Source organism: Ailuropoda melanoleuca, chromosome 15, assembly GCF_002007445.2.
Source record: "Ailuropoda melanoleuca isolate Jingjing chromosome 15, ASM200744v2, whole genome shotgun sequence".
Classification (NCBI taxonomy): domain Eukaryota; kingdom Metazoa; phylum Chordata; class Mammalia; order Carnivora; family Ursidae; genus Ailuropoda; species Ailuropoda melanoleuca.
Genome location: NC_048232.1, coordinates 77447482 through 77466113, shown reverse-complemented (window position 1 = coordinate 77466113; position 18632 = coordinate 77447482). Strand labels below are relative to the sequence as shown.

The window sequence follows — 18632 nt, the reverse complement described above, 5'->3', positions numbered from 1 at the left end:
GAAAAGAGGGCCAGGAGGGGAGTTATCATGAACATCCCTGAAACAGAGATTCCCGGGGGCATTTGTCTGAAGCGCTGGGAGGAAAGGCCACAGCCCATGTGGCCGCGGGCTGCCACACAGTTTGATTCTCTAGGGAGAGAATACATCATTTTCGGGATGAGGAACCCGAGGCTAAAACAAAATGAACTGATTCCCAAACTCAAGGCAGGACAGACACAGTCTTCTGATTTCAGACACATTTCCTTTCCTCTTCAACACGCTGAAGAAGCACCTCACTGGAGTTCTAGAATCAACTACAGGTTTGAGTGTTTGTCTGGGTCTGCCTTTGGCTCTGGGCTTGTTGGAGCTTTTCTTCTTTTGTTTTGTTTTGTATTACATTTTGCCTTGGTTCATTTTTTTTTCCTTTTTGTAAAGGAAAACACCTTTTTACACATTCTCCTTCAGAGAGCCACTTTGAATCAGTTTGAATTTGGGACACAGGAAAATGGTCCCAATGCCTTCAGGCAACGGTTGCATCTCAGGTCATCTCAGGAGCGAGCATAGCTAAAGAAGAGCCAAGAGCCCGAGACAGAACCCCCCAAATCCCACTTGCCATTTTTCTCTGGATGTTGAAACATTGCAAAACTTGCGAGAGCAGATAAATCCAAAGAAAAACTCTGAGCATCAATTACAACATCGTGTGGAGAAACCTCTAGTTGGCACGACTCAGCCATCACATCACTCTCCTCTGTTCGGGCCAGGCTGTGCGCCCCTTGACAGAAAGGGCTGCTGCTCTGTCCTGTGACTGGCACTTTGTCCTCAAAGGGTCCTGCTCAATGTGAACTGTCAGATGCCACAGAGACCATACCGCTCTTACTCTGGGTGATGCCAGGTGTGGCACCAACACGCACGGGACACTAACATTTCATTTAAAAACACTGACACGCAAAAAGAGAAATCCCTCCATTCTTTGGAGCTTTACTCCCTGGTGACTCCTTCATTATCATTTTTCTCTCCGTTCTCTTGTGTTCATTCTCTTCCTAGGGTGGGACAAGGATGTTCCTTTTTCTTTAACGCAGCAAACATTCAGTGAGAACTTTTGTGTGTGCTGGCTTCAGCCCCAAGGGCACTGAAAGGACTCGGAGAAGAGGCTCACTGTTCCGTGCAAAAGACGAACACACAGAAACCACCGGAGTCGGATAGGAGAACAGAAATGAACACTAGGAACAGCCACGACTCCAAGGGAGGGGTTTCCTTCCTGTGATTGGCTGGGTGGGATCATTTTTATAACATGACCTGAGGGTGGTCCTTTAGAAAGAAACTATGTGCCCTGCACCTCGTGTTGTGCCTAGGGAGCAAGATATCCTAGTAGTCAAGAAATCAGACTCAAAAAAGTCCTCGTTTTGAATTCAGAAGGGGTCACTTTCCACACACTTCTCTGTGTCTCCGTTTCTTCATTTGTGAGGTGATGACACTGAGGAGCCCCATTTTCCAGGGCTAAGAGGTTTACATGGGACAGCACGTGGGACAAAGTGTGCGTGCACACACGCACGCACGCGCACACACACACACAAAGTTGATTCTTTATCTTCCTGTGGTTTTCTCTGCCTCTTTCACAGGCGTTCCCTCTAGAATCCTTGAGATAAGGGAGAAAGGAAGGCCTTTCAGGCTGGACTCCCAGCCCCCAGTGGGGTGGTGATGGGCAGTGGGAGGCCTGGATGGTTGGGGGCAGGATATACTTCCTACACCAGGAAGGAGAGAGGGCAGATCAAGATACACAGACGAGGAAAAACAGAGGGTCAACCCCAACTGCCTCTCGTGTTTTTCATGATAGTTCTCGCTAGAGTTAGATCACTTCTCACGTTACCCTCCTCATCCAAGGTGTCCCATCTGCTTCACAAAGCAGTCCTAAGACAGAGGCAACCTGCATATTTTTATCCTGATTTTACAAATGAGGGCGTGGAAGCTTGGAGCAGTTCACCCATCTGCCCCCAGGCACGCAGCAGAAGCAGAGTCACAGCTGGAGCTCGGGCCGGACTCCCAGTTCTGTGCTCGCGGGAGCCCTCTGTTGACAGGCTCGGCGAGAGAGCAGCGGGAGAGAGCTCAGAGTCCACGCAGCTCATCCAAAACCGCCCTCAGAACCTGTCGGACTCTGCTGGGGGCTCATGGACGGGAAAATAAAAGGCTCTGGTTGGCTGAAGGTTAACAGATAAAGGAAGCAAAGGTTGAAAAGCTTACAATAAATCATCCGTGGATTTTCTTCAAGATTCCCGGTTGACTGAACAGTAAAACTGGCAGGCAGAAAACAGACAGCAAAGGAGGCTCCCAGATCACTGGAGGGAGGGGGGAGCCAGCTTGCGTTCATCCACCCCCATGTCCTAGGTGCTAGATGCCCGGCCTGCGTGATCTCATTTAAGCCTCAGGCAGCCCGGTGGGATGGCTGCTGTGGTCCTCAATTCTGTGCGTGGGTGAGTGAGGGCCAGGGAGGTGAAGCAAAAGGCCCACAGTCTTGCAGCTGGTACCCGGGTCAGCAGGACCAGTGACTCAGATCCGCCAGGCTCTGAAATCCATGCCTTTCCGCCAGCTTGTAGGGCAGGGGAGGGGGTGCGGAGGGATTTCACATGGGACTCCTCAGAGGGAATGAAAGAAGAGGGTCTGAGGAAGAGGTCTGAAAAGATAGGCTTCTTTTTATTCAGATACGATGAGGCCAACAGATCGGGAGGTGACTGTTACTGACAAGGTGGCTGGTTACTCGTGGTTACCAAGAGAAGGGGCTGGGCCACATCCTGCAGGGCCTCGTGGGGAGACACCAGGATCAGTCAGAGGCAGAGGTGGTGGAGAAAAAGGTTGGTAAGAGCCGATATTGTGGTTTCCAGGGAGGGAACTGGTGAGGCAGGGGAAGGGGGCTTAAGATTGGCTCGTTTGTGTAACTTCAGTGGGCTCTGGGGTTAGAGCTGTCTGGAGTTGTCTGGGACCCAGCCCTCTGGTGACTGAAACAGGGGTGTGGCCCAAAATGTTGGTGTTGGTTGCTTTGCATCTGGAAGGCCAGCCATGGGAGGGGCAGTCTCTCCAGGGTTGGCAAGGCCCCAGAGGTCAGAAACACATGGTTCTTGCAGAAAAGCAACATTCAACCAGGCAAAAAGACATCACAAACCTTCCATGGTGGCTCATAATGGTGCTCCGGGGTCTCCTCTGTGTTCTGGAACCAGAGAGTGGAACTCTGTTAACAGCAGGAGAGACCTCTCCATTGAATTACCACCATTCGGAGAAGGAAGGATGGGCATTATTTTCAGCACCCTGACAGCAAGTAATCACAGACCAAATGACCCAAGTGGATAAACTAATCAGAATTAAATGAGATTAATCAGAATAAGCTCTGTTATTCCTGTATCAGGAATGTCAAGACATTGTTTGCTAAAATGAAGAAATACACGTAAAGTGTGTGTGTGTGTGCTGTGCACGCACAAATCAGGCTTGCAGAGAAACAGAAGACATTCGACTGCCCAGGTGGCCAGGAAAGTATGATGTGACAAGGGCCTGAAGGAATGTTTTTCCAAGTTATTTTTTTGCCCTTTGGATGTTTCATGGATATAAATAGAAGTTGAATTTGCCTCCTCCATTACTTATCCTTAACATTATTTGTCAGTGTGCTTAAAGGTAAGGAATGGAAATAGGAGTCAGATAAACCTTTCAGCATTTCCTAGGATGAGGACAGAATGTCTTATCACGGCTTATGGGGAGCCACAGACTCCAACCCCTACCTCCATTTCTAAGTCATGTCACCCTTTGCTCCCTCATCCAGCAGCTGTCCATCATTGTCCCATCATCAGCTCTAGCCGAGGAGCGTGCGATGGTCTCTCCATGCAAGTCAACACCTCAAACTTGGCTGTCCCAGCACCAAGGCTGCCTTCGTGAGACCTGTGGCAGCTGAATCTCGCAGTTGTTATGCAGTGATTCGTTCAGCGAGTCCCTCTCAGATAAGGCTGGAGGCGCTCGAGGTAGGAAGAGCTGAAACTGGTTTATTCACCGGGGAGCTCCAGACCCTCACAGGTAGTGGGTCCTAAATAGATGTTTGCTAAATGACTCAATAAATAAATGAACTTGGATTCTCTTCCCAGACCCATCCCTACACAGCTTTGCATTCCTGAGCAAGTCACTCTCTCTGAGTCTTCCTTTCTTCATCTGTGAAATGGAAGAACTGATTGCAAGGATTTCTAAAGCCTTTCCTGTTTCTATGCTGTTAAGGGCTGTTCAAAGGCTTTCTGTGTCCCATGGGGAAAAGTGTCATTTCCTAGCGAGGTCTGTTTTCTCCTCATGGCAAGGAGGAAGGGGCTTCTTTAATATGTGGGGAGGCTGCGGGGGAAGAGGGGACTTGCAATGTTAACGTGTGGCCAGGGAAAACCTCACTGATTAGATCAGAGACTCAAAGGCAGTAAGAGTGAGACATGTGGGTATCTACGAAGAGAGTAGTCAGGTAGAACAAAACAGCTGAAGCAAAGGCCCTGACGCAGGAGAATCCCTGGTAGGGTAAGAATGCAAGGATGACTGGAGCAGAGTGAGCTGGGGAAGGAGCAGAAGCAGTGAGGGCCCAGAAGTAAGGACAGGAGGAGACAGAACACATAGGGTCTGGTGGGCCATTGTAAGACTCTGGCTTTTACTCAGAGTGAGATGACAAACCACCCAAGGGCTCTGAGCAGAGCAGTGATGTGAATTTAGGACCTAACTGGGTTCCTGGATGGCAGTGAACAGATCAGCTATTGTAAATGGAGCTTATGTTCCCTACAAGTGTAAATTCCCTGGAGTTCCATTTCCATAAATTCGTGTCATGCCATAAAGATACTGTCCTTACTGAAGAAAACAAATAAACACAATACATACCTTAAAAAAATACAGCCTTGGAATTCCAGCCTCTCCTTCCCTATTGCCTTTCCAATGGGCTCCGTGTGTATAGTATACACAAACACACACCAGCTTCGGAGTAAACCTAGAACTTGGATTTTGTTTCTAAAGGTTATCACTATGAGATTCGGAGCAAGTGATCACTTCAATTCCCAGAACCTTGTCTGCAAAGTGAACACAGAAATATGTGTTACTATGCACCGCATTGGCCTGGCACAAAGGGTAAAAGAAAACACATCTGTAATATCCTTAGTGTAGCATTTGGTGTTTTTTGGTACCCAGCGCATGCTGCTCTCCTTTCCTCTTTCCTTTTGCCTGGCTGGAACAGTAATTAATATAGAGATGGGAGGCTGGGATTTGGGGCATGTTAAGATCATAACAATACCGTGCATTTATTATTTTTTTAAGATTTATTAATTTGAGAAAGAGCACATGTGTGACAGCTGGGGGAGGAGTATGGGGAGGGAAGGAGCAGAGGGAGAGTTTTTTTTTTAAGATTTTATTTATTTATTTGATAGCATAAGCAGGGGGAGCCACAGGCAGAGGGAGAGGGAGAAGCAGGCTCCCCACTAAGCAGGGAGCCCAATGTGGGTGGGACTCGATCCCAGAACTCTGGGATCATGACCTGAGCCAAAGGCATACACTTAACTTCCGACTGAGTCTCCCAGGCGCTTGGGGAGAAAGAGTCTTTAAGCAGACTCCCCGCTGAGCATGGAGCGGATTCAGGGCTAGATCCCAGGACCCTGAGATTATGACCCTGAGATTATCACCTGAGCTGAAACCAAGAGCCAGACGCTCAATTGCACCCCCCAGGCACCCCCACAATACTATACATTTAACAGAACTTAACTGTTTCCAAACACTGTACCAGACAATTCTGTGAGCTCTCCAGAAGAGAGATTATTATCCCCATCTTATAGATGGAAAGAGTAAACCCCACTAAGTTCGAGTGGCTTGAACAGGATCACAGAGAAAATGAGTGGCAAAGCAGGGGGTTTGCATTTCACACAGGAGTTTTGCTTTTGCCTGTTTCCCTCTGTGTTCTTTCCACCTACTTCTTCCCAGTGTTTGGCTTCAGTGTATTTCCAAGGTCAATCAATTTCAAAGAATGCAGGGCGTCTGTGGATGGTTTAAATAACAAAGGCATTCCCCATAGGTGTGGTCCACACTATGCCTAAGAATCTCTTTTGTAGTCCTCCACACGTGTAAAAACCACGTTTGAGGATTCAAGGAGCTGTGCCTTCTCTTTAGGTAGATTAATTCAGCTGAAAGAATTACCGCGGATAAATTCTTGGCCTGCCTTGCTGACAGTTCCCTGCCCAGCTGGGGGAGGAAGCAGCAAGAACTGCCAGGCTAGACTTGTTTTAGATCAATAAGGAACAACTGACTGCTTGTCTGGAAATGACAATGAAGTAAGAGAAACAGGTCAGCATGGGGTGAAGGGAGGGAGCCCCTCCCCCGCTCCAGGCCTGGAACTTTGATAATGCAGATGTCAAATGAGAGGCAAAAAATGAACAGGCTCCCAGGAACTGACTCTTCACAAAAGCAAAAACACCTTTAGAAGAAGCCTAAAAATGAAATCTGACAATATAATTTGAAGTATTTCTTGCCAGAGATGGAAGAGACACCTTGAGAAATTAATGCGTTTGCACAGGTAGGGTCTGTGTCTTAAATAGGGTCCTTTTGAGTACGAATAAATAAAAAAAAAAAATCACTTGGAATTAAGTTTAAAAAATCAAATAAAGAGGAATCTATTTAAAGTGTTCTAGGATAAATTACAAAATCCAAGGGCGGCTAAGCCTCTTTAATCTCAAACAATAAACTCAGATAAGAAATATTACATCAACTTACATCTGGTTTTGCTTCTCCCATCTTGCCAGGTTGGAAGGATATAAAATCTTCCCTATCTGGGGGACATCCTTGCCCACCTTTGTCCAAGGGGACACCAAAGAACAGAAGAGGCCTCTCCAGTTTTTGGTCAGCAATTGTGAGTTTCCACCCATTGTTCCATTTTTCCCATTGTCTTAATTGGTCGTTCACGTCTGGAAGCTCTGTCACTTCCGTGCAGAATCAGACAGGATTCAATCTGGCTGCATACGAAAATTAAAAACAAAATAGCAAAGGCCTGATTAAGAGAGAAGTCTCTTTCCCTCTCATACAAACATGATCCAGCCACTTTGACATGAGTGGCCAGGTAAAAATGAGCAGGAATAAGGGAAGAATAGAATTGGGAAGCAGCTGGCAGTCTGTCTTCCATGCCAGCCTCTGGACGTGGGGACCTCTGGTGAGATCTAGGAGCAGGGTCCTGCTTTCTCAGACTCACGAGGCAGCCCTCCTGTCTGAGGTCCAGACCCATTGTCAGACACTGTGTCAGAATGTTAGGGGAACCCATGCTCTTCCAGGCCATTCTAATCTCCACTCTACCTGGTCGGCTTCCTCCCAACACAGCCCAGGTCCTCAGAGGTGCTCCTTGCTGTTTCACCCTCTAGGACACGTAGCACTGCTCTTGAAATAGTTTTGGGCTTTGGAAAACAAAAACAAGAACAAACTGAGATCATAAAAATACCTTGCACGTATTTGTTCTTTTGTGATGTGATGGTAATAGTTCTAAGGATGTTACATTTTTAGTTAATTGTCATGATAATCCTACAAGGTAGGCAGCATTAGCCTTATTCTACAGATGGGACAGCAGGGTGATTAAGTCATTTGCCTAGCTTCTCATAGCTAGGAGGTGACAGAGTCTTCTAAACCAGATGGCCTGGCTCGAGACTCTTGCTCTTACCCGCAGTCTTACACTGCTTCTCTGTGTTGCTGTGAGGCTGTGTTTGCTTTCTGCCCTGTCACATGGACAGTCAAGGGAGTGGCAAGAGTCTAGTCCCTGCCTCATAATGGGAGTAGGGAGGAGCAAGAATACAAATCGAAATTTCCAGAAATTATCCTGCCATGATTTGCTAGGACCTGGGAAGCCATCCGGAGCTCATCTCCTTGGCGTACTGTCTCTGCTTCATTCTGTACATCTGTCCATTCTTCTCTCACTAATTGATGGTGTACCATCCAACTAGGCTCCATTTCATAACTTCTGAGGTCCTAATCTCTCCACTCAAGTGGCCGACCTAGATTCAAATAGCAACCCTATCCCAGCTCTGAAGTTCTGGTTCAGAAACCAGAGAATCTGGTTTCCCAGGTGTCCATTCTTTGTCCAGTCAACTTTGGTCAAGGAAGATGATGGCCTTCTCGTGAACCTTAAATCTGGCAATGGGCTCTCAGAGAAAGGCGGTGACCTCAACAAGTGTCCCGTAGGCTGTCATTTGGATAGAAATGTATGTACAAAATATAGAAGGGAATCATAGCCTAATGACAACAAATTATGGAACCTGAAAGAATATTGCCAGGAAGAGCAGAGGGTGGTAAAGTTGTAAATAATACTGCAAAGGAGACAAAGGTAGAAACTCAGTTCTTAGGGAAGATATTAGAATGTTAACACATGAAAGAGAAGCAAATGACTCAGTTCCTACTTGCCTTCCCTGCCAATGGGAATAATTCTAACAATAAATGGTAGAAAAGTTATTTTTAACCAGATACTTCCCAGAAGATGAAAGATGATAATAAGAGAGCATTTAATATGCTTTAAATGAATTCAAATTCTCACGACTTAAATAATTCTATCTCAGGGCACAGGATGTATTAATGTGTCTATGCTGATGCATCGACATTTCTGCTAAGAAATTATTGGAGGGGCGCCTGGGTGGCACAGCGGTTAAGCGTCTGCCTTCGGCTCAGGGCGTGATCCCGGCGTTATGGGATCGAGCCCCACATCAGGCTCTTCTGCTGTGAGCCTGCTTCTTCCTCTCCCACTCCCCCTGCTTGTGTTCCCTCTCTCGCTGGCTGTCTCTATCTCTGTCGAATAAATAAATAAAATCTTTAAAAAAAAAAAAAAGAAATTATTGGAAAAGACAGCTAGGCTGGAAGGCTGGGGGAAGGTAAATATTGTTCTGTTTTACCAACAAGGTAAAAAGGAGATCCCTCCTTTTATACATGGAGTTTGAAATTAGAACAAGAAAAAACTGAAAGAATTATCATTAAAAAGACAGTTTGTGAACACTTAATAACTTAAAAAGATAATTATTAGGAGTTAGCAATGGTTTACATGACTAATAAATTAATTCATTTCTCAAAACATTTGTTGAGTGTGCAAGACACGCCAGACACAGAGGTCATAAAACTATAGAAGATTTGGCTTTACCACCAAGCTAATAGCATTTACTAACAAAAATTCAGAACAAACTAGCTTCACTTTCTTTCTTGATACTTTACCTACCAGGTTGGTGGAACATAGGGATGCATTCAGATTTCAGCAAGCCTCTTGAAATGGACTCCAATAGCTTACAGACAAGACGGGGATATCTGGACTGGTCAGTACGGGCTAAGTGTTCCCAAACTGGATAAATCACCATACGCAGAGGCTACTGACTATACCTGTCAGTCTTACCATAGTTGGGGCTTCTCTGAGACGCAGGCATTGTGTTTCCCAGCAGATGGGGAGAAGTGAGCTGAAAGAGTGCAGGTTCCTTCTATTGCCAAGGCGGGGCAACAGTGGAGGAAACCAATCTAGCAATAGGGGCTGGTATTAGAATTTGAGCAAAGCTAAGTACTAGCGCCTTCTTTTCTAACCCTTTGAGTTGGGTGAGAGATGTGAATAGGCAAAGAGAGCCAAAGTGCCACTTTGACTACCAAGAAAAGTTGATGTTTATAAATGTGACACATCTGCAGGCCAGCTGATCCCGGATACTGAACCCTAGGGTAGACAGGTCCATCCACCTTGTCAACAGGTGGTGATGGACATTTGCCAGGCTGCCAAGTGACAGCAGCCCCTGTTCTATATTTGGCATGGTCCCAAGCGGAAACAGGAGGAGGGCACTGGGTTACTCATGCCCTTTTTCTCCTTCAAAACTCACAAATCTGATAAGTGAGGATAGTTGAGGCCAGGTGTGTTTCACTAGCTGTGGTACCTCCACATGGAAGGACCATCAGCAGTGAAAGAGAAGAAGGTCTTTTTTAATGAGCTCCAGAAGGCGCACACAAGTGATTCATATTCAAAGGAACACAGTAGTCCATCTTACTGCCAAAATTCGAGCGGTTGGCTCTAGGATATTCAACACAGTAGGGGAAATAGGGTATCAAGGGTCTAGGAAGTGAGCAGCAGTAAGCAGTCAGGTTGAGTCATGGGTCAAAAATCAATGATGAGGCTCTAATCTTGGGAGAAAAGAAATGGCAAAACTGAGGACTGAAGTTCACTTAGTCAACAGTCTGTGATTCAGGGTAATTCCCTGATCTGGGCGTGCAGGGCTTTCTGAACCTGGTCAAAATTTCCAGCACGAGCCTGAATTTCTCAGCATTTGCAGAGCACTTCATTTGTTGCAAGCAGACACTAATTTTATCTTATATCCAGCTTGATAATGAGTAGCTGGAGACATGTCCCCAGTCCCACAACCATATTTCCTACTCTTTATTCCTTCTAAGTTGGAAGATTCCAATTCACAATTAAAAGGATATTTAGATAATTCTGGATATTCAAATAAAACATTGACTGAGAAAGAATAGATTTATCACTAAAGATTGCTTTTCATGTTCCATTAGGCATAAATACATCATAAGCAAAGTTTTAACTTTCAGCTTGAAAGATCATTCTTTGGTTGACTGTGTCTCTGGAATATATTTCTAAATGGTTTGTGGCAGCATTGGGATGTGGTTTTTCAAACATTATCAATAATATATCATCAGTTTCTTTCTCTGACAGTAGAAGAAAATTATTAGCCATAAGGATTGAAGGATTTCTTCACAGTTTGTTCTTCTTAAGAAATTCTAACATTGTGTTCCAAACATTTGAAATTATAATCTTTAGCCCTGAAATGATAGATTTACTTTATTCAAGATACTGACTCCAATTTTGAAATATACTAGTTCATTCTAAGTAATTGAAATGATCAAGTAACAAAGAAATGCTTTTTTATTCCTATCTTTAAAAAACCCATTTTTGTTTTTTATCAACCACTTTGTGTCAGTATGAAAAAAATAGAGTTTTGTATTCACCAACCATTTCTCAACATGTTGCGGTGAAAAGATGTACATATATTGGCTATGATTCAGTCACAGTAAAAATTTCTGCAGTATTTTCAACCTTGGATCAAAATTGAGAGGCATATTGTTGGCTACTGATTAGTTTCTGTGAATAAAATATTCAAGAAAATATATGTGCACTGTTGGTATGGGTCCCAGTGTATTTGTACTGTCCTCCTCTTGGCTCACAAAATAATTTTCTCTTAAATGAAAAAAGTCTGCTTATGGCACAGGTTTTCAGAGATAATGAGCTGCTGAACACGGCTCTGTCATATATGCCCTGCACGTATTGATTTATACTCTGCAAACCAGTGGTTTGATTTACATGGAAAGCAAACTAGGTGCTAGAAATTCACACCTGGTAATTTCTCTTCAATTTTTTTTTTTAAACCAATGATAGTATGTAGTATCCAAAAGTGTTATTGAATTAAGGAATTTTGCAGTTTTCATTACTTTTTTGACTAGCTTAACAGGTTTTTCAGTACTGGTGTGATCTGCACATATTTTGAATAATGCCTCTGGAGTTTTGGACTCTCTTCTACATTTGGATATACAATTCACTTGAATCATACTAGCAAATACTATTTGGTGCAAGGCCGGGGGTGGGGGAGAGTGACTGGATTACCGAAGAGGTTCCTATTTTATTTGAAAATGGTGCATTTCTTTGGCTATCTGTCAGTATTTGCAAGGATTTAAAACTGACAGTTCCTGGGGCAGCAGAAGCAAATGGATTGCAAGCCCAGTGAAATACATTTTCAGATACGTATTATTACATTTTACGTTTACATTTTTTTTGGCTGGAGATTTACTCATCACTCTGTGTTCTATGAAGACTTTTCCATAATTTGTAATATTATTTTAAATTTCTCTTCACTCTGCATTGTATGGAGACCTTTCCACAGTTTACATTTATAATATCCTATTTTCATTACTTTTGCATTTCAAAGAACTACTTGGAGGCAATGATACATTTTTTAAAGAACATTTTGGAACATAAGGTAACACAGTGGAGTAATACTGAAAAATGAAGCTTTAATAAATGAAAACAAGTACACTGATGATGTAAATGACGTGAAGTATTATACTATGGCCATGTGTGGCATGCATAAAATTTTTAATGACTGCAATGATTTTAAGAAACAATGAGATTTCTATAAAAAGCATAAGTAATTATAATTCATGCCAAATATATGAACAAAATGATTTCCTTGCTTTTTTGTCCCCCTCTGCCAAGCCGCTTGCAAAGCATTAACTATTTGTGGTGGGGAGTATACTCTTAGCACACAGAGAGGGAAGTGATAGGGTGAGGGGCTAGGGAGGTCAGGATATGGAATATGATGTGCTATGACAGGGGCATGTCTGCATGTCATCTTAAGGCTGCCCACATAATCAGGAGCAGAAGGAAGTACCCAAAAGGTATGACTGGGCCATCAAATCCCAGAGTGTGAGAGTAAGATTTAACAATCAACCCCACCAATGAGAAGGGATGGCAGAAGCTTATTGAATCTTGCTTCAGCCTGTATCTTCATAGGAGCTTAAGACAGGGGAGAGCTGACAGTAGCTCCATTTTGCTCAACCTGGAGTCAGCAGAAGCAAAGGAAATAAAGGAGGGCTATTATCTTAGTTGCTGAATCTCACACCTCAGAAGGAAAGAGATCAAATCTAATGAAAAAAGAGCTAATGTGAATGACAAAAGCAGAACTCAAGATTATCCTGACAGACTAGAATGAAGTGTCCAAGCCAATGAAGTAGAAATTTATAGGGTAACATGGAATGTGTCCATTTAATTTCCAAAAATCAGTTGCATAAGTGCAGATGGGAAGGAGACCTAAATGGACAGAATTCTTTTAAGAACGAGAGAGAAGATATTTGCAGGACCACAAATTCAAGAGCACCAATTCAGCCTCTAGAATATTAATGAAACCACAAGCTACAGTAATCATTGTCTCCAGACATAGATATGTAAGAAAGTAACGGTAATCAAAATGCATTATTATTTCGTAATATACTATTAGCGAAAGTATTTCATTCTCTTTGTGTTTTCCCATTGCCCTCTGCTTAATTTCATCCAAAATGGGACAGTTCTTGTCACTTTATTTAAAAAATGACAGCACTTTGAGTCATCTTCATGAGGCTGTCATAAATAAATGAGATGAGATATGGGAAGCCAGCACAGAGCACACAGCAGCACCATAAATGATATAGACTCTAAAGGGGTTGAATCCATTGGCTACATGAGAACATGAGGATAACATTTTTCTAAATTATTTTATCCAGTTTAATCTTCCTGATCACCACATAAGCTTGGTTCTGGATGCTCCTCACGTGGCAAATTGCTATATATTCTTAAGGGCTTACATTTAGTGTTACTTCTCAGGGGAAGTCTAACCCTAGTCCTGAAACGAGATTCGATGATTCTGTTCCATGCTCCCATTTAATTCTGTAATTCCTATCTCCTGGCCCATGTCTCAATTTTGTGTTAATACTTGTTTAATTATCTTTACTCCTCACCGGATTACCTGCTTTATGCAGGAGTGACTGTGTCTGTTTTGTTCAGTGTTATATTCCTGGTACCTTGGACAGTATTTGGTTAAAAGAAATAGAGCTTGATAAAGATTGGTTAAATGAAAGAATGAATAAGATTGAGGTGCAGAGTGTTTGAGATGCTAAAAATCTCATCGTTTACAAGTGGTAAATATCTATATCTACACCCAAATTATCTTCCTCCAAATGGTTTGGAAACTATGTCCTACGTATTTACTTTAGGAAAGATCTAAATTTCTTCAAATCCTTAAAAGTGTGTCATATACAAGGATTCAACTTACTCTATTACTTCAGTGAACTAATCTGTATCTAACAACCTATAGCGAAGGTAATTTTAGCTCCAAATAGGAAAACTTTTTTAAAATCAAGTTGAACTGCCCCATCATGGCATGTATTATCTCTGGGGTTTCTTGTCACTGGATGTTTTAGAGCAGAAGAGAATAATCACCTATCAGAGATGCTGGAAAAGAATTCTTGAAGTTGGTGGGAGTAGGGATCCAATCACTTTAAAAATTTTTTAATCGTGGTAAAATACACAAAATGTAAATTTACTATTTTAACCATATTAAGTGTACCGTTCAGTAATGTTAAGTGCGCTCACATCGCTGTGCAACAGATCTCCAGAACTTTGTCATCTTGCAGAAACGAAACTCTATATTCATTAAACACAACTCCCCAGTTCCCCCCACCCAGCCCCGGGCGACCACCATTCCACTTCTTGTTTTTATGAGTTTGACTACTCTATGTATCTCATGTAAGTGGAATCACACAGTATTTGTCTTTATGTGACTGGTTTATTTCATGTAGCATACTGTCCTGAAGGTTCATCCATGTTGTAGCATGTGTCAGTATTTTCTTCCTTTTGAAGACTGAATGATATTCCATTGTATGTATATACCACATTCTATACATCCTCTCATCCATCGATGGATATTTGGGTTGCTTCTACCTTTTGGCTATTGTGAACAATGTTGGTATGAAGATGGGTGGATAGGGGTGCCTGGTGGCTCAGTCAGTTGAGCATCTGGTTCTTGATTTCAGCTCAGGGTCATGAGATCAAGCCCTCCATCAGGCTCCACACCCAGCATGGAGTGTGCTTGAGATTCTCTCCCTCTGCTCCTCCCCCTACTTGAGTTCGCTCTTTCTCTCTCTCTAAAATAAATAAAATCACACACACACACACACATTTATCTTTGTAGTTATTGTATATGTACCAAGAAAGCTATAACTTAGGGTTTGGTTGTGTTTTTGTTTTTTGTTTTTCTTTTTTTGGTTTTGTATTTTTTGGAATGATTTGTTGATTTTTCTAAGTTTACCAAAGTTTGCAGCTTTTACCTCAATAGAACGGGAATATTTTAAATCCTATAACCACAGACAAATGGGAGCGATACTGTTTTAAAAGTGTTTCTTTCCTCCTTATTATTAGGTTTGTTAATGTATTAGGAAGAAACAACAAAATCCTGTGTAAGCTTTTTCTAAAAAGTTCAACATTCTTTGTTGAGATATATATATCTATATCTGTCTTTGAAGCCCTCCTTTCAGTTCTTTTGGGTATATACCCAGAAGTGGAATTGCTGGATCATATGGTAATTCTATTTTTAATTTTTTCCATGGCAGCTTTACCATTTTACTTTCCCACCAACAGTGCACAAGAGTTCTAATTTTTCCACAACTACCTCAACACTTTATTTTCTGTTTCTTTGATAACACTCATTGTTATGGGTATGGGGTGCTATTTCATCATAGTTTAATTAGCATTTCCTTCATGATTACTGAGGTTGAGGGGGAATCCAGTTACTTTCATTGTCCTTCCCAATTCTGAGTCTATGATAGTGAATTCTTTGATGACCATGTGTTATGCCAGGGCTATCCAAGCTTTTTCTAATTGAAGTTCCAATGCATCAATAGAATAGGAAGTGAGTGTTGAATTTGTAAGTCACTGTCAAGAATAAGGAGTTTTCATTTATTCATTCATTCATTTCTTCACTTATGCACCAAAAAATGTATTGACCCTACTAATGCAGATCATAAGAAAGCCCTAGGAAAACAAAGATGAATAAGATATGGTTTCTGGGGGCACCTGGGTGACTCAGTCGTTAAGCATCTGCCTTCGGCTCAGGGCATGATCCCAGGGTCCTGGGATCAAGCCCCGCCTCAGGCTCTCTGCTCTGCTAGAGGCCTACTTCTTCCTCTCCCACTCCCCCTGCTTGTGTTCCCTCTCTCGCTGGCTGTCTCTCTCTCTGTTAAATAAATAAATAAAATCTTTAAAAAAAAAAAAAGATATGGTTTCTGACTAGTTCATGTCAATCAAGGATTTCCTTGAGATAAACCAACAGATCAGAGAGTTTACCATAGGCTAGGTACTGTGTCAAACTCCATAATATGTTAATTCATTTAATCTTTAGAACCTGGTTGACAGGCAAGATATTTGTGGTAGGCAGAATCATGGCCCCCTAAAGACATCCACATCCCAGTTCCTGGGACCTATGATTATGTTATTTTGCATGGCAAAGGGGGATTGAAGCTGCAGAAGGAATGGAGATTGCTCATCAGCTGACTTTGAGATGGATTATCTGAGTGGGCCCAATATAATCACAAAGGTCCTTATAAGCGAAAGAGGGAGGAAGAAGAGAGAGTATTAGAGTGATAAGATGTGTGAAAGGCTGGATGGGCCATTACTGGCTTTGAAGATGGAGGAGCTGCAAGTCGAGAAATGCAGGTGGCCTCTAAAAGCTGAGCAAGGCAAGAGAATGGTTTCTCTCCTAGAGCTTCCAGAAGGCCTTCCAGAAGGCCACGTTGCTAATTAGTCCAGTGAGACCCATTTTGGACTTCTTACCTCCATAACTGAAAGGTAATTGTTGGTTTAAAAATTGGCACCCCCACACAGAGGGCAAGTGACTGAATAAAGAGTCAGACCACGTCAGATTGATAGGTGGCAGTTCTAAGAAGCAAGAAAACTTACAGGCTTGTCCTGGGCAGCCGCAAGAGGGTAATCTCTTCAACCACCTGCCAGAATTTTAAAAGTTTCTATAGAGGCCTTAATTGAGGTCAGTGTTATATTCAGTCCAGATGATCTCAATAACACCTTACTCTCTCCAGACTATGTCCTTGAAAACGGCTCCTGGTATGGGAATGATGGGCAGAACATACATTCCAAGGACAGAGGAAGGAGTGAGAAGACTGATTATTAGGGTTGAGCTTGCAGGTCAACTGAAGATCATGTCCTCTTGATGACCTCCTTCAACAGTAAAAAATTTGTGTTGTTTTAAGTCACAAAATTGGTAGCAACAGGAAACTAATACAGCATTATTATCTATTTTAAATATAGGTAAACTAAAGGTTTGTGAGATTAAGGAAATTCACAAGATACCACAGCTCTGAGAGATGGAGTTCTGGTCAATGTCAAAGCCCGAGTACCCTATCACCTCCCTTATTATGATCAGCTGCTTGGAGAGAACTTAATTTTCTGTACATAGGTCTACTGACAGACCTCCCAGGTCTACGGACAGACCTGGCCAAATGATGCCATTTTGCAGATTTCATCGACTTGCAAAATAGGAAATTGAGGATTTGGTGGAATTTTTTGAGGGAAGTTGTTTTTGCCACTGTTGTGGAATAGTTGTTATTCACTTCCTCTTCCCCCCCCCACACACTCCATGACTGAAAGCATTCAGGTGGCCACAATAGCTCTACCACTTCTATATTGTTTCTCTGATTATTTAACTAATGCATCATCATGTAAGACACGATGGTCCAGGCCACTGGTGAAAGATCCTTAACTATGGCAGGTCAAGGATGGGATCCTTTGATTATTCGATTTCCATCTGCCTGAAGACACTACTATGTATCTATTCCCTGAAATCCTCAAAACAGACCCAGTGCTCATGTTCTGAGGGCCTGAGGTTGTCCTGAAAAGGGCCTCCTTCAGTAACTCTCTTCCACTTCGACTCAAACAAAGTAGACTTTGGATAAAAAGGCACTAGAAGATGGAGCTGAGGGAGAACAGCATGATGGATCAGAAAGCATGGCTTCATGTTCCAGTTCTCTTCTGGAGAGTCACTTTGCCTCTTTAAGACTCAATTTCCCCATCTGTAAGTTGGGGGTGGTCACCTCTGTCTTAGAGTCTTGGAGTTTGTGACAAGAATGGAATTAGGTCATGTGTTTGGAGGGTTTGAAAACTAAAGACCACCATGCAAATTCAAACTGTTAGAAGCATATAATATTGCAATGATGATATCTAAATTTTCACCTGGGGTGATTATTGGGAATCTTATCTAGAGCGGGCAAAGGAATGTGCTCCACAGGTATCTGCCGCCATCAGGGAAGTACTTGGCTGACTTTGCTACTTACTTGCTTCTTACAGAATCGAGAAAGGTGACCTCAAAACTGGTTTTGAATGACCCAACACTTCTATTCTTAAATATTTACCTAAGAGAAATGAAAACATGTATCTACAAAAAAGACTAGTATATGAATGCTTATAGCAGTTTTATTTAGGAAAAGCCTAAAACTGGAAACCACCCAATTGTCCATCAAGTAATGAATGGATAAAGAAATTCTGGTATGTTCACAGAATCAGATACTACTCAGAAATAAAATTTGGGGGAAGGTCACTGAAAAGATGTCACCACCAGTTGACCTGTGACCAGTGGACCCTGGCATTTTGAGGCTTTTCACCCCTTCCCCTATCCTTGGAACGTGGGATCCACCTGGCTTTCTTGATCCCAGAGACTGCTCTGAGGACATGGTCTTGAGCTGTGATGTGTTGGGGTGCCTGGGTGGCTCAGTGGGTGAAGCATCCGCCTTCAGCTTAGGTTACGATCTCGGGGTCCTGGGATCGAGCCCCTGCATCAGTGGGGAGTCTGCTTCTCCCTCTCCCTCTCCCTCTGCCCCTTCCCCTGCTCATGCTCTCTCTCTCAAATACATAAACAAATGAAAGGGGGGGGATTTGGACACACAAGGAGAACACTACGTCAAGATGAAAGCAGAGAGATCAGCATGATGCTTGTATAAACCAAGGAATGCCAAAGATTGCCAGCAAACCACTGTAGCCTAAAAGAAAGACATGGAGCAGATTCTTCCCCACAACCCTC

General features: G+C 42.9%; 1 long non-coding RNA gene across 1 annotated transcript in view; it reads right to left on the bottom strand.

Annotated features, from left to right (window-relative positions):
- LOC117796444 overlaps positions 1-18632 on the bottom strand; it is a 63686-nt gene that overhangs the window by 5028 nt on the left and 40026 nt on the right. The window contains exons 4-5 of the long non-coding RNA XR_004620970.1: positions 6730-6968; positions 4858-5042 (exon numbers count right to left, since the gene is read on the bottom strand). This is a non-coding gene — a long non-coding RNA (uncharacterized LOC117796444). The remainder of the gene's footprint in view (positions 1-4857; positions 5043-6729; positions 6969-18632) is intronic.